The sequence below is a fragment of the Neodiprion fabricii genome, chromosome 4 (assembly GCF_021155785.1).
Source record: "Neodiprion fabricii isolate iyNeoFabr1 chromosome 4, iyNeoFabr1.1, whole genome shotgun sequence".
NCBI classification, from domain to species: domain Eukaryota; kingdom Metazoa; phylum Arthropoda; class Insecta; order Hymenoptera; family Diprionidae; genus Neodiprion; species Neodiprion fabricii.
The window spans coordinates 11,540,768-11,556,352 of NC_060242.1; the positions used below are offsets into that span (position 1 = coordinate 11,540,768).

Genomic DNA, 15,585 nt, shown 5'->3' on the forward strand with positions numbered 1-15,585 from the left:
GTTAAAATTTTCATACACGTCTCATCTTAAAACATCTTTGAAGATGAAAATACCGAAATATGTCAAAAAATGGCAAAATTCAGTTGCCTTCCACGGTTTATAATAAACTAATGATCTTGAACGTCTGTTAAATTCAAAAGGTAAAATGTGTTTCAAACTTTCTAATCTACTCGAAATAAGTTTGATTTGTTCTTATATACTTTTGTTTAACATTTTGACTTTCGGTCCAAGTTTTATTAGATGTTCCATGATTTCCAAATATAATGAGTGCATGCAGTCCAATGGTACACAAGAGATTGATCCTGTTGCAGGCAGATTATTTAATACTGATTTGATCCTTTGATAAGTGCCTAAATACTTCAAGTTTTTGAATTCATCATCGCCTCTTAATTTTATATCACCGTACCGTAAGATAGTTCCAATATTTTTCAGTGGAAAACAAACACATGAAATATGTTTCCCCTTCATTCCCTTGATTGGACACTTACTACAACTGTGGAATCCACTGTGATACTCAGTGCACAAAATAAAGGATTTTGCAGGACCATCGCACACTAATCCATAGAGTAAAAATTGATATGATTCTTTATCGTAACTATATCCATTTATTATGAGATCAGTACACTCTGATAAAAATTCTTTTAAAAATTTATTATATCTTCAGGCTTTTTTGTGCCATAATAAATTCCTATAACGTAAACATTGCCTAGATCGATATCTTTGGCCAATATCAACCATAATCCTTTTTCAGACAGTTTACCAGTTATCGGAGCACCGTTAATATTGACTAAAAGTCTAAATTGTTTAAAATTGTGTTTGCGGAAACGTTGAGCGTTGATGATCCTTCTTGCACAATTTTCAACTCCTATATGTAAATATTTTCCAGTACCCATGTCACGGACATTGGTTGATACAGGAGTCTTCGATAAGTGTTTAGAGAGATGGCAAAAAGATATGGATCATTGACATAGGATCCGCGAACTAGTGATTGAGGACGAGTGTAAATGAAACGAAATGATGTGGAGAGGGAGAGGGATAATGATTAACAATTCTTATTGATCTTGATGTGGCGATACAAACCGTATCGCAAAAGAACGTTGCACAGACTGACTGTTTACAGAGCGAGAGAACACATAGATTACACACATACATGATTTTGAGACAGTAGACAATACATGACATACAGCTGACAGGTTTTGAGTCGCGACACGGGCAAGCGGCGAGATTTGACGCAGAGACGGCAAGTAAACACTGCACGCGAGTGTGCGTCCATGCGTGAGGACGATTTTGAGTGCCGCGAGACACACATTTAACTAATTCGATACTTTGCCGAAACAATAAGGTACGCGAAGTTTGGGGAAATTTTTCTGTAGTTCACTTATTTAATATTTTCAATAATGCGTCAAGAGCACTTTGATAAATTTCACAGTTCATTGCCGATTCTGTTATTTTTTGATTAAATTCCTTATTTTTAGTAACTGCAGGATCTTTGAAAATGGCCATTACATCAGGATCAATATTTACATCAGGAATACTTTCAGGATCACTGTCGCTGTGTTTATCATCTGACGAGTGGTTAACTTCAGACTCAATTTCATTATCATGTTCTTCATCAGGTTCATCATTAGAACTCACGCTAGATACATCATCTGAATCATCGGGAAATGAAATACAATCGATACTATCTACATTTCTATCGATAGAAGCACTTACAGAATCATATTCTACATTACTTGGATTTATATCGATGTCACTAGCATTGTTACGATAATAAATAGCATCAAAATTAACTCAACGCAAACCGTGTGTATCTGTGAAAACATAATTTTTTTATGCGTATTCAAATTTTGTAACTGTACTTCGTCTTCAGATGATGTACATTCTGTCGTTTTACGCGTGCATGAACATTGTGACTCACAAATATTTATTGGTAAAGAAGATGAAGTTTGTGAACTTGCAGCAATGTCACGTATATCATTTTCAGCTTTTTCTTTTGCTAATCGACGAAGGTGTAGAGAACTTACAACTTTATTATCATCTCTGCGTCTTTTGATTGTCAATCCTGTTGAGAATGTTTCATTGACAGTTTTGTATGGGAGGTGTTACACGCCAATTCTCTCAAGGCAGCGCACAGTGTTAAATCACGTTATCTGTAACGTGTAAGATGCCTGCGCTACTTAAATGTTCATAACAATAATATTTTATCCTTAACTTTCTAATGGTTTCCGCAGTTTGACCGAAATTTTTCGATTTCATCTAAGATCGCACGCGCTCTTTGATAAGCGTGGAATCACATTTAAAATTTATTCAATTCACTGGTTCTGAAAAAACGTACACACTTGCCGGAAATTGTAGGATTGAGCAGGTTTCAGAAACGAAAAACCACTCGCCGGATGAGTACAGCTTTATCGAAGGTTTATTGAAAAAGCGCGAACGTGGATCACACAGAGTGCGAAAGGAAATGACCCCGCACGTTTTGATAGGAAAATTTCAGTCAATTGTTCTGAAATTTTGGGAAAATGCTGTCCTGGGTCCCCTGATCAAAAGTCTTCATGGCCACAAATCTTTCCGAATCCAATTTTTTGAGCTGCAAGCAATAGAACATAAAATATGTGTTATTTCACAACATATATTCTGACTAAACAAACGAGCGAGATTCATTGCTGTTTGATTATTGTTTACATCGTTAGTGAGGGCTCTTACGCTTAAGGTTTTATTCTCGATATCGGAATGCAACACGTCATCAGTTATGGATCGCTTTTATAGGAACGGATGAGATGGACAATATTGAAAATGACGAAAAACTGATTCAAAGTTACTATTGTACATGTCAATCTGGGGCAAGAACACTAGGTACTTGTGTCCATGTGGCTTCGGTGATTTGGTTTTTGAGCTATGCCCGATTTCAGGATATGCATTATTCATCCACAAGATTATTGAATGCAGTCATGAATACACAGGAAGCTGTCGAAATAGAAGATATTCAAATACGCTGGAATATACCTACTCATTAGTTTATATAAAAAGACGAAATAAAATTTATTTTGCAAAATATCACAAATTTTATGTTCTATTGCCTGTACCTCGAAAAATTGGATTCGGACAGACTTGTGGCCATGGAGACTTTTGATCAGGGAACCCAGAACAGCATTTTCCTGAAATTTCAGAGCAATTGACTGAAAGCCATTTTCCTATCAAAACGTGCGGGGTCCTTTGCTAATTATGGTTGTTAAAGCTATACGACTGATCGACAGTCTATAGAGCTCCTTCTCGTACCTACTTCGCTGAGAAGACTGACTATTGTCAACGCTAACGATGAGAATTTTAAAATTTCGGGGATAGAGAAAAGTGAGCGGGGAAAACACATACAGACGCGACTTACTCTATTATACAAAAGCCACAGACACAACACGCGGCGCTTGTTCTTTACCCTTGGTTAACATGACCAATTTCGTGAAATAAGAACGCTACAAATTCAGCACTGCGTACAAATATTACGCGTAATGAAAAATAAAATTATAGTTTTAGTCTTAAAATCGGAAAGATCTTCAAAAACTGCAGTTTTTAGAAAACATGATTTGTCATCAATGATATTAGGTAATTAGAGTTTATAAAGGGGCACATATTTTTGAAGTCTCAGAGTAAAATTTCTAATATTTTAAAGAGATTTAGTTGAAACCAGTAAAATTCTCTACAAATATTTTATAAAAATTTCATGAATCTTTTTGATGACGAATTTGTGATATTTTATTAACTGTATTTCAAGAAGAAAAACCCGAATGAATGATTTTATGGATGATGAAAATATGCTTTTACTTTTGTATTAAATAGAATACATCCGTGTATCTTTGCTATTAAAAAGGCGTGCATTTCAAAATATGTGTAATACTTTTTTACCTTTGTTGTGTATCACGACAACTCAAACAACTTTGTATCATGAACGACAAAACAACAAAGTGACTAATGTATAAACTGTAGATAAAATTATTTATTTATTGATTATATATATATGTCGGCGTAAAGCCTCGGAAAGGCGGAGAGAATGTAAAGCGTTCTTTTGGGCGTTGATTATTCATATTTAGCGTGACGATCCCGACACGTCTGGTATGCTCTCTAGCTAACCCGCAACTGTCGATTTCGTCCAAGCGTTGTTATAGTAGTAGTAGTAATCTTTATTGTTCCCCTTGGGGTTACAAGGACTTCCCTTTTCCTCTTCCTTTACAATATTTTTTTTTACATGTTTTCTTAACCTATTCTTACCCTAATTCTTACTTCCTACCTTATCCTTACTTAATTTACTTAATTTCTAATTGCCTGTGTCCTGTGCCATTGCCTTGCCATTCCCTTACTTTCCCTCTTATCCTTTTCTTACTTTTTATCCTTATCTTTACTTAACCTTATCCTATTTTACCTTATTCTATTCCCTAATTCGTCCTTATCCTAATCGACTTCCATTTCCCATTCATCTCTCACTCTTTCATTCTCAGGTACATCCCTGATCCTTTCCAATTCTCTCATCCAGACTTCTCCCACCCCCTCCTCACCTAACATCTCCCTCACCACCTCTTGCCAGCTTTCCTCCCTTCTATCCCAGCCTACGCACCTTTCCCATACGTGCTCCCATGTTTCCTCCTCCCCACCGCACACCCTACACCTTCTCTTTTCCTCTTCTTCCCAGTACCTTGCCTCCTTCATCTCGCTTCCTAACCTAAATCTTGCCACCCTTATCCACCTGCTTTCTCCCCATCCCTTTCCCAGATATCCTGGTATCCCCTCTCCTTTCACTAGCCTGTACCATCTGTTGTACCTCGATTCCCTTATTTTCTCCAACCTCTCTTTTCTCTGTTCTTCCCTCTCTCTCTTCTCTATTTCCCTAAACTCCATCTCGCCCCTCTCCCTTCTCGCGACTACCTCTCTACTCTCTACTCCCCTTTCCGCAAAGAAACTTTCCCTTTCTCTTTCCCACCTCGATCCCTGCCTCCCAGCTTCTGCCTTGTCCCTTATCTCTTCCCAGCATCTCCTAGCTAACTCGCTACCCTCCCCTCGCTCCAGCTTCCTTTCAAAATTCCATGCCCTTCTCCCTGCCCTAATCCTTAGTTTCTCCCTCTGTAGTTCCTCCCTTACTAGATATCCCGGTGTTCTCCCATCCACTCCTAATGTCCATCTCAAAAATCTATCCTGTACCGCCTCGACCGCCCTCCACTCTCTCCACCCCCATATCTCCGATGCATACCCTATTACCGTCCATACTAGCCTGTCAAATAACCAAATCCTTTTTTCCCAATCCCTCCCAAACCTTCTTTTTCCTATTCCCCATACCTGCCTCATTACTACCCCTGCTTTCCGTACTCTCTCTTTCACCTGTGCTTCCTGTCCCCCATTGCACTTTACTCTATACCCTAAATAGCTGAACTCTTTCACCTCCTCTATCCTTTTCCCTTTCCATCTCCAATCTATGTTTTTCCTTCTACCGCCTCCTTTCCTAAATCTCATAATCTTTGATTTCCCTACATTTACCGTCAGCCTTTTCCTATCCATATACCTTTCTAACTTCCTAATCATTACCTCCATTTCCTCTTCACTTTCCGCTAGTAACACTATATCATCTGCATAGGCTAAAGTGCATACCCTGCCGCCGGCTAACTCCACCCCCCCAACCCTTCTCCCTCTCCCCATTTCCTCTTCTAAGTCCGCCAGCAGCAGGTTGAACACAAGCGGACTGAGCGGACATCCCTGCTTTACCCCCCTCGCTGTCCAAAACGCCTCTCCTAGCTTTCCCCCGCTCCTTACTCGACTCTTTGTTTCCTTGTAAATTTTCTCTATCCTTACCCTTAGCCCTTCCCTCACCCCTCTCCTTTCCATAGTCTCCCACAGCACCTTCCTGTTTACTGAATCAAAAGCAGCTTTCAGGTCCACAAAAAACGCCACCATCTTTCCCTTATCCTTTCCCACCTGCCTATTGATTAAATAATTAAGTACGTATATATTGTCAATGGTGCCCATGCCTTTTCTGAAACCCGTTTGGTTTTGTGGTATCAAGCCCTTTTCTTCTACCTCTCTTTCTAACCTATCTGCTAATGCCATCGCATACACCTTATATAGAGTTGGCATCAAAGTCACCCCCCTATACTCTTCTACCCTTTTCCCCTCCCCCTTATTAACTATCGGCGCTATCAATCCCTCCCTCCAATCCTCTGGCCAGCCCTCCCCCACCCAAACTCTGTTAGATGTTTTCCATATCCACTGCTCCATTTCTTTCCCCCCATAACCACCATACCTCGCTAACTATTACATCCCCCCCTGGTGCCTTTCCATCCCTCAGCTTTCCTATCACCTTTCTAATCTCTTCCCTCTGCAGCTCCCCTTCCCCGTCCCCCTTCCTATTTACCGACTCCCCGCCTTCTGTTACCTTGCTTTCTACCCCGCCTAATAATCCCATGAAATACTCCCTCCACTCCTGATCTCCTATTTCTTCATTCACCCTCTTCCACTTCTTTCTTTCCCTATTAACTATCTTCCATACCTTGCTTTCTGTCTTTGCTTCCGCTGCTTCTTTTATGAATCCCTCATTTTCTTTCTTTTTTCTCTCCTCGCATAGCCTATTATATTCCCTTCTTTCCTTTCTATACGCGTCCCCTTCTCCCTTCCCCTTTCTCCATTTCCTTAGACTCTGCCTAACTTCCGCTTTTTTTCGCCTACATTCCTCATCCCACCATCCCTTTTTCGCTTCCCTCCCCCTCCCTCCTACATCTAAGGCTCGTCCAAACTCCCTTATTCTTTTCTCTATCTCTTTCCCTACATCCACTTCTCCTATCCCCTCCCATTTGACTTCTGTTTTAAACCTCATCCTACCCTCCTCCGTCCAGTCTCCTCTACTAGTTCCCCCTACTCTTTTTCCCTTCCTTGTCCTAGCCACTGCCCCCCTCAACCACACTATTACCGGGTGATGATCCGAGTCAACCCTATCCCCAATCTCTATCCTTTTGACCCTATCCCTCACCTCGATGTCTCCTATAGCGTAGTCTATCACTGTCACCCCTGCCCCTCCTACATACGTAAATTCCCCCTCCTCATCCCCCTCTATGTTCCCGTTCATTATTGCCCATCCTGTCTCCTCTAAAAATTGCACCAGCTGCCGACCTTCCGAGTTTATTTTCCTGTCCTTCGATTTCCTACTCCTACTCTCCTCCTCTCCTTCTCCCCAGCATCCTCCCCCCTCCTGCCCTGTCCTGGCATCAAAATCACCCCCCACTAACACTTTTACCCCTTCCTCTATCTCTTCTGCCCGCTCCTTTAATTCCCCTATCTTCTCTTTTAGGTCCCCATTTATGTATATTCCTAGTACTACCCATTTTTCCCCCCCTACACTTATTTTCCTTGCTATCATGCCCTCTTTTACCTCTTCCCTCCCTTCCTCCCCACTTACTATCTCCCTTCTTACCCCTGACAGCATTCCGCCTATTGCTCTTCCCTTCCTATTTTTTCGCACCGCATACTGCACTTCCCATTTATACCCTACTGGCAACTTATTTCTAATCGTTTTCCACCCCTTCTTTTCTATCCATGTCTCCATTAGAAATATTACATCCCACTCCCCTAGCCCCCTCCAGAAATCTTCATCCTTTCTCGCGAGCCCCGCCACATTCCAAAAAGCTACTTTCCACCCCTCCCTTACTGCCTCGCTTACTCCCCTCTCTCTCCTCCTTATCTCCCTCCCCACCTGCCTCTGTCCCCCCCCCCACTACCCATTCCCCCGACTGCCTTTCACTACGTACCCTTCCCTGTGCTTCTATACTTCCCTCTTGTCTTTCCTCGCTTGCTGACCTTTCCCTATCGCTTTCCCCTACTTTTCCCCTCCCCTCCCTTTGCCCCCCTTCCCTCGCTCTCCCTGTACCATCTCTAAGCACCTCTCCTATCTCATCCCACTTCCACATTTTCCCTTCTATCCAGATCTTTGCATACCCTATTCTTACTCTGTTTCCCCTTCTCTCCTCACTAGCTGCTATCTCCCTCAACTTCCATTTCATTCTTCTCTCTGCCCAGGTGAGATCCTCGTCTATTCTCTCCTCCCTCCCTTTGAGTAGGCTTTTTTTCTCCCATTACCTGCTTCTTTTGCTCCCTATTTCCTAGTCTTGCTATCCATATCCCCTTTTCTCCCCCCTTTTTCACGCCAACCTCCCACATATCCTTTACCTCGACCTCTACCCCTATCAGCTGCAAAATCTTTTTCAACTCTTCCTTTTCTCTTCCCTTCTCAAGTCTCGCTCCTCTCACTACTATATTTCCCCTTCTTTCTTCTCTTCCTTTCCTCTCTATGGCCCACTCCATCTCTTTCAATCTATCTATTGCTACCTGCGCCACTTCCGCATTCCCCTGTACCTGCCTTTCTCCCCCTCCTTCTGCACTCTTCTTTTCTAATTCTAACAGCCTCTCGTTTACCCTTTCCATCTCCCCCTCTCTCCGCTCTTCTACCTCTTCTAGTCTTTTACCTAGATCCCTTATCATTTCCTTCATCTCCCCCCTCTCTACTTCCCACTGCCCTTCCCTTCTAGTCATTTCGCCTTTAATCTTTTCCATTTCTTCCCTGATCCCCCTTCCCTGCCCTTTGACCTCCTCTAGACCTATCTTTAGCTCTTCCCTAATCAACCTTAGCATATCTTGTATACCCCCTCCCTCTGCCTTCCCTTCCTCCCCTGTCTTACCCTCCGGCGACCGGTGCACTTTCCTACTTTTCCCAAATACTCTTTCTCTTTCCTGCAACCCGTCTACCTCCTCCTCCCCTTTTTCCCCGTCCTCCTCCCGCTTTCTCTTCCATAAGTCTAGCACCGTCGCCGATCCCAGGCTATGCCTCCTATCCCTCCCTAACGCTGCTACTGCCCCCGGCCTACCTTTCTTTTTCTCCTCCTCTTCGCTGTTCGCCCCTTCTTTTTGGCCACCCGCGTTACTCATACTCTTTCTCTCCTTCACCGCTCCCTACCTTATCTATCCGCCGCCTACCTGTCTACTCTATCCCCCTTCTTACTCTCTAGGTGTCACTGCCTCTTCCTATCTTATCCGAATCGTTGCCGTCCACCAGCTCTTTCTGCCTAACCTCAAAACTCTCCCCCTTCTTTCTTTTTCACCCGCCCTTCCCTCCATCCCTGCCTCCCTATTCCCTTCACCCGACCTGCCGTCTATGTCTTTCCCGCTCCTTCTCCGCCCTATTTCCTTTTCTCCTCACCTTTGCTATCCTGCTAAATTCTCGCCTTTTCTCTCGCACTCTTTCGCACACCTGTCACTCACATTCAAACGGAAACGAAAGTCCCCAAGCGTTGTTATAAACAAACCATTTGTTTGTTGCTAAGATTCAGTCATTCAGCTATACTCTCAGCTTGCTAATAACGCTTGACGCTCATTTAGTTTAGTTTCATATTCAAAAGAAATATCCTTCTATTTACTTCATACATTACGTAATGGAATTATTTAACGAGATTTGTGATACTCCGACACGTCCATTCTGACCTATCACACGTCCTCGTGTGATTCATCTCCAAAAGAAAACAAAACAAAATGTCAATAATTTTTCGCCTCGGCCACCCTGGCCTTCGATTCAAATTCAAATAGGTGAACTATGTATTCTGAAGTTAATAACATAGTTCAGGCCATCCAAGTTAGAACATTCTTCCACTCAATTTCTCATAAAAACTCAGATCTCTTTAATCCAATGATGAGACCTCCCGCTCTTAACCAGTAGCAGGGTACACGATACCTCAAATCACTCAAATCCAGTGATGAGTCCTCCTGCTCTTAACCAGAAACAGGGTACACAATACCTCAAATCACTCAAATCCAGTGATGAGACCTCCCGCTCTTAACCAGAAACAGGGTACACAATACCTCAAATCACTTAAATCCAGTGATGAGACCTCCCGCTCTTAACCAGAAACAGGGTACACAATACCTCTGTCACTTCCTTCCAGTGACAGGTACTCATTTCTTATGTCTTAACCACGGTGCACTCTTTCAAATTCAGTTTCAAACCGCATATTCTAGAGTTCTATAAAAATTACAGATTCAACCCCTTGTTCATACTTCTAATCAGAAAGGCCTGAACTATATACCTTCATTTCTAAAATTCTAAAACTGTATACGCACTTGAAATTTCACCAAATTCGCCTAGCAAGAAGTGTTAATCTTGAATGTCAACTTGAATGCTGATATCGTTTGAACCCGGATCCCTCATTTCGTTTATTAGACTATCTGAAGATCTTTGTTTCAAAAATGACATAGCTTTCAACTCGTTATGGAGTTGATTTCTTGTGACAATATCAGTAGTGAAAGCAAGACGTTGAACACGTGATTCAAAACGTGCAATATGCGCCATTGTTGTTGATAATGCTATCTCTTCAGTGGTCAAGTTTTTCCACTCATTCATCAATGAATTCATTAACGATGCAGCATATGACGCTATACACTTACCTTCTTTAGGTTTACTGCTGGATAAATTTATCAAGAATGCAGCAGAAGTCTCCGGACAATCATACCTTGATACGAACAATTTTTTAAATTCAATCCACGTTATCCCGGCATATGATACCTGCGACAGCCATGCCGAAGCCTGTCCCCTCATGGCACGACTCAGCACAATCATTAAAGATGCACCTTGCAATGGTTGATCGGCCATACAAATATCCGCGGTTATTATCCATGATCTCGCATTCACTTCTGGTTTATCAGGATCAAACTCCGGTAGACACACATAATTATTATTATTCACTGAAGGAGTTTTCATCACTTGTAATAACGCGAGGAAATTACGATTCTGTTGTTCAAGAAGTAATCGCCACTTTTCTTCGTTACCCTCGCTTGCTCCTGGTGTGTTAACAGATCCAGATCCCACTTTTGATGTCGGCGTAAAGCCTCGGAAAGGCGGAGAGGATGTAAAGCGTTCTTTTGGGCGTTGATTATTCATATTTAGCGTGACGATCCCGACACGTCTGGTATGCTCTCTAGCTAACCCGCAACTGTCGATTTCGTCCAAGCGTTGTTATAAACGAACCATTTGTTTGTTGCTAAGATTCAGTCATTCAGCTATACTCTTAGCTTGCTAATAACGCTTGACGCTCATTTAGTTTAGTTTCATATTCAAAAGAAATATCCTTCTATTTACTTCATACATTACGTAATGGAATTATTCAACGAGATTTGTGATACTCCGACATATATATTGTTACAAAGAGTGAAATCACCCTTTTGCCCCCTCTTTAATGATCTAGTAGTCGGCATAGATAAAAGACGTTTATGAACCTCTTATGTCTTTAGAAAGAATAAGGTTGCTGCACCAACCGACATTATTGTAAAAACAGTCTTGTTTCAGACTTTAAATGAGAAACACGTATCTTGCATTGAAAGCATTTTTCACGATATTCTATTCACGCTCTTGATTTCTTTTGATTTGATAATAAGTAAACTCGCGGATCCATATTTTATTAACGTAACGTCAAAGTACGTTACATTGGTGTCAGAAGCGGGATCTTGAGTTCTTATTAATCGAGTTGATTCAGTGCGTGAAATAGTGAAATAAACTATGAGTAGCGGTCGTTTGACACGCTCTCGTCGTTGGGACAGTGGCGGAGAACATTCCATCACCGAAAATCCGCGGGTTCCCGAATCTATTTGTGCACCTTCAGTGGACTCTTTACCTGTCCCTACGATGGTCTCAGTCTCACAAATCGACCTACTAAGGATTATGAGCCAACAACAAGAAGCCGCCGAAAGATATCAACGGCAGCTTCTGGATACGGCTACTCAACAACAACAACAACTTGTCCAGTTGCTTCAAGAGCAACGAGAAGCTCAAGCGCGTTCCGAGACTAGTCTTCACGAACTACTCCGGACAACTGTGGCGGCTCTTCAGTCCGTTCATCAAATGAGTGGCACTGGAGGACCAGCTGTTACACCGCAGGGTTCCAGAGTTGTTACTTCGCTTCCCTCTCCTGTTCCCTCTTCTGTACCCGTTCCTACTGTTCAGGAGATCCGACATCTAGGACGAATCCAGGATGTCCAAGATTCAAGGTCTGTGCCTTTTTCTAGGGGAGTAGTTGAATCCCCAGTTTGTAGAAATGGAGTAAACAATGAGGTTGATTTTTCCGAGCCTCTGTTTCAGGTTCGGCCTCAATACTCTCATTTGAGTCTGTTAAATAATTCGAGACTTCCTGAGGTTGCTTCTCAGATTAACGAGAAACCTCTTTATCGTTTAAAACCGCCAATTTTTGACGAAAAGATTCCATGGGCCGAGTATGAACGTCAATTTAATACAATTAGTAAACATAATCAGTGGGACTCCGCCATGAGGGCCCGCAGTCCTGCCTCTTGTCGTCGAACGCCGGCTTTGAATGTTTTAACGGCATTGTCTGAGGAAGAAATTTCCGATTATGAGAAACTTAGTTCTGCACTCAAATTGAGATATGAAAATGACCACTTGACGAAACTGTACACGGCACAATTACAGACAAAAAGACAAGGACGAGACGAAGACCTCGCGTCTCTTAGTCAAGATATTGAACGTCTTTCTCGTATAGCTTTGCCAGATCACGAGCCGTCTCGTAATTTATTAGCAACACAAGCTTTCTTACATGCGATCAATGATCCAGAGATTAAAATGGCCGTTGGAACGTCGGGCCTCACTACTCTGCGGGAGGCAACGGCCAAAGCCCTCGAGGTGGAGGCAATGAGGAAACAATATTTTGGGCTGAACAGGCTTCGTCGGATTGAGGTGCTTGAAAACACCTCAAAAAGACGAAGTCTTGAACACTCGGAGGAGTCAAAACCTCAAAATTATAGAAATAAAAATAACAATAATAATTTTAAACCAAGAAATCGAGGTTCTTTTCAAAACCAACGAAACAAGCGTGTAAATAAGAACGCGGTCATGACGAGTCAAACCGGCTTGACCTGTTTATTTTGTCATAAAGTAGGACATGATGCTAATCATTGTTTTTTACTTGAAAAGAATAGTGGAAAACCGATGCAAGGCTCGAATCCAAACTCTTATAATTGGCGTGAGAAAAATATAGAAATAGGGAAAGCAAATCCTCAATCGAGTTCTTCAACAGGAACTCATCCAAAAAACTAATTTCGGATGATTTGTCAGGGCGAAAATCATCGCAGATTGTTGGAAGTGAAAGCCCTCTTAGAGAACAGTTTTTAATTAGAATTCTACGACAGTCTGGTCTTTACGCGCGTGGTACTGTTGATGGCGTCGATTGTCTATGGTTAATAGACACGGGCGCGGAAGTAACCGTAGTTCGATCGGATCTCTTTAAATCCGATAACCAGATTGTTCCCTCTTTTTCTCTGCGAACAGCCACTGGAGAGACAACCCCGGTTTTGAGACAGGTTACTGTCCACATTAACCTTTTTGGGTGTATCGACTCTCCACATAAGGTTTTTATAGCAGATATAGAGGATGAAGGTATTTTGGGAATAGACTATCTTACAGCTCATAACTGTGTTATCTCGACTAAGAGAAATTCACTAGCTTCAAACAATCGCGAAATAACTCTTTGTACAAATAGAAATGGAATTTATTGGACTCCTCCTAGAATTCGAGAAATAGAACTTTCGAAGGATGATTTGCAACAACGTTTCCCTTCACATTTACAGAGCCCTGTTAAGAAATCTTTGATTTCGTTATATTCAGCTCAGGGAGAATCGTTTAAATCTCTTTTGCTAGAATTTATAGATTCTTTCGCCAAAGATAGTGGTGATAAGGGCCGATGTACTTCTGTCAAGCACAAGATCGACGTCGGAGAGAGTTCGCCAATAAAACAAGCTATTCGAAGACTCGCTCTCAACGCCCGAGAAGAGGTGAAGAAGCTTGTGGAAGACATGCTAAAGAACGATGTTATTGAACCATCGTCTAGTCCCTGGGCCTCACCAATCGTCCTTGTGAACAAAAAGGACGGATCCAAACGATTTTGTATCGATTACAGGAAGCTGAACGATATAACGAAGAAGGATTCTTACCCTCTACCCAGAATCGACGAGACACTTGACCTGATAGCTGGTGCAACTTGGTTCAGCACCATAGATCTTCAGAGCGGATACTAGCAGGTCGAAATGGATCCTCTAGATGGAGAAAAAAACAGCTTTTGATACGGGTTTAGGAGGATGATGGCAGTTCAAGGTTATGCCGTTTGGTTTAAGTAATGCCCCGGCTACCTTTGAACGAATGATGGAGGCTGTTCTCCATGGGCTCACGGGCAAAATATGCCTCGTTTATTTGGACGATATAATCGTTTTTGGCAAGAACTTTGAAGAAGAAGTTCAAAATCTCAGACAAGTTTTCGCTACGCTGAAGCAAGCAGGTCTGAAAATGAGCCCGAAAAAATGCCATCTGTTCCAGAAAGAAGTAGGCTTCCTCGGACATATCGTTTCAGCACAAGGTGTGAAGACCGACCCATCAAAAATAGAGAAGGTTTCTTCTTGGCCGACACCTAAGAATAAAGAACGAATTCAAAGCTTTTTAGGCCTTTGTACGTATTACAGAAGATTTGTAAAAGGTTTCACTAGTAAAGCTAAACCTCTCCATCATTTGACCGGAATCAAGAATCCTTTTGACTGGACCCCGGAATGCGAAAAAGCTTTCAAGAAATTGAAAGAAAATCTTATTTCTTCGCCGATTTTAGCTTATCCTGAGGTCGAAATTCCTTCTATTTTAGATACGGATGCCTCTCTTTCAGGAATAGGCGGGGTTCTGTCATCAATTCAGGGAGGTCAGGAGAGAGTGATAAGCTATTTCAGCAGAGTTTTGAGTAAAACCGAGAGGAATTATTGTGTCACTCGTAGGGAGCTTTTAGCTGTCGTTGAGACCGTAGTACATTTTCACCATTATCTGTACGGTAGGAAATTTTTGATACGTACAGATCATGCTTCTCTTAGGTGGCTACTTTCGTTCAAATCTCCTGAAGGTCAGGTAGCTAGATGGTTAGAAAGGCTCGGTCAGTACGATTTTGATATTCGTCATCGAGCAGGAATTCATCACGGAAACGCCGATGCTCTCTCTCGAAGACCCTGCGAGGAAATGCCAGAGTGTAAACAGTGTGCACGATTAGAGAAAAATCGTGACCCCTCTCTTATAATACGGAAGATTTCTTTCGAAAATAACCAGGAGGAATGGAGAAATTCGCAACAAGAGGATGACACTTTGAATCAAGTGAAGTCTTGGAAAGAAGCAGAAACTCGCCCGGACTGGCAGGATATATCCTTAGCCGAGCCAGTTTCGAAAATTTATTGGGCTCAATGGGAGTCTGTTCTTTTAATTGATGGAATTTTATACCGAAAATGGGAATCTGCAGACTTGAAAGAAATCAGGTGGCAACTTTTGGTTCCCAGGTCACGAGTTCCAGAGATTCTTGCTCTTTATCATGATTCTCCTGCAGGCGGACATTTCGCTTCGAATAAAACTCTCGGCAGAATTCGCAACTTCTACTTTTGGCCCCGTTGCCGGACGGACGTTGAAGATTGGTGTCGAAGATGTCGAATTTGCACGGCAAAGAAAGGACCTCGAGCGAAGGGACAAAGCTCTCTTCAAATTTACAACGT

At 42.1% G+C, this 15,585-nt stretch overlaps 1 long non-coding RNA gene across 1 annotated transcript in view; it reads right to left on the bottom strand.

The window, feature by feature from the left end:
• Positions 1 to 8,114: 8,114 nt before the first annotated feature.
• LOC124181566 overlaps positions 8,115 to 15,585 on the bottom strand; it is a 31,601-nt gene continuing 24,130 nt past the window's right edge. The window contains exons 4-5 of the long non-coding RNA XR_006870507.1: positions 12,512 to 12,526; positions 8,115 to 8,497 (exon numbers count right to left, since the gene is read on the bottom strand). This is a non-coding gene — a long non-coding RNA (uncharacterized LOC124181566). The remainder of the gene's footprint in view (positions 8,498 to 12,511; positions 12,527 to 15,585) is intronic.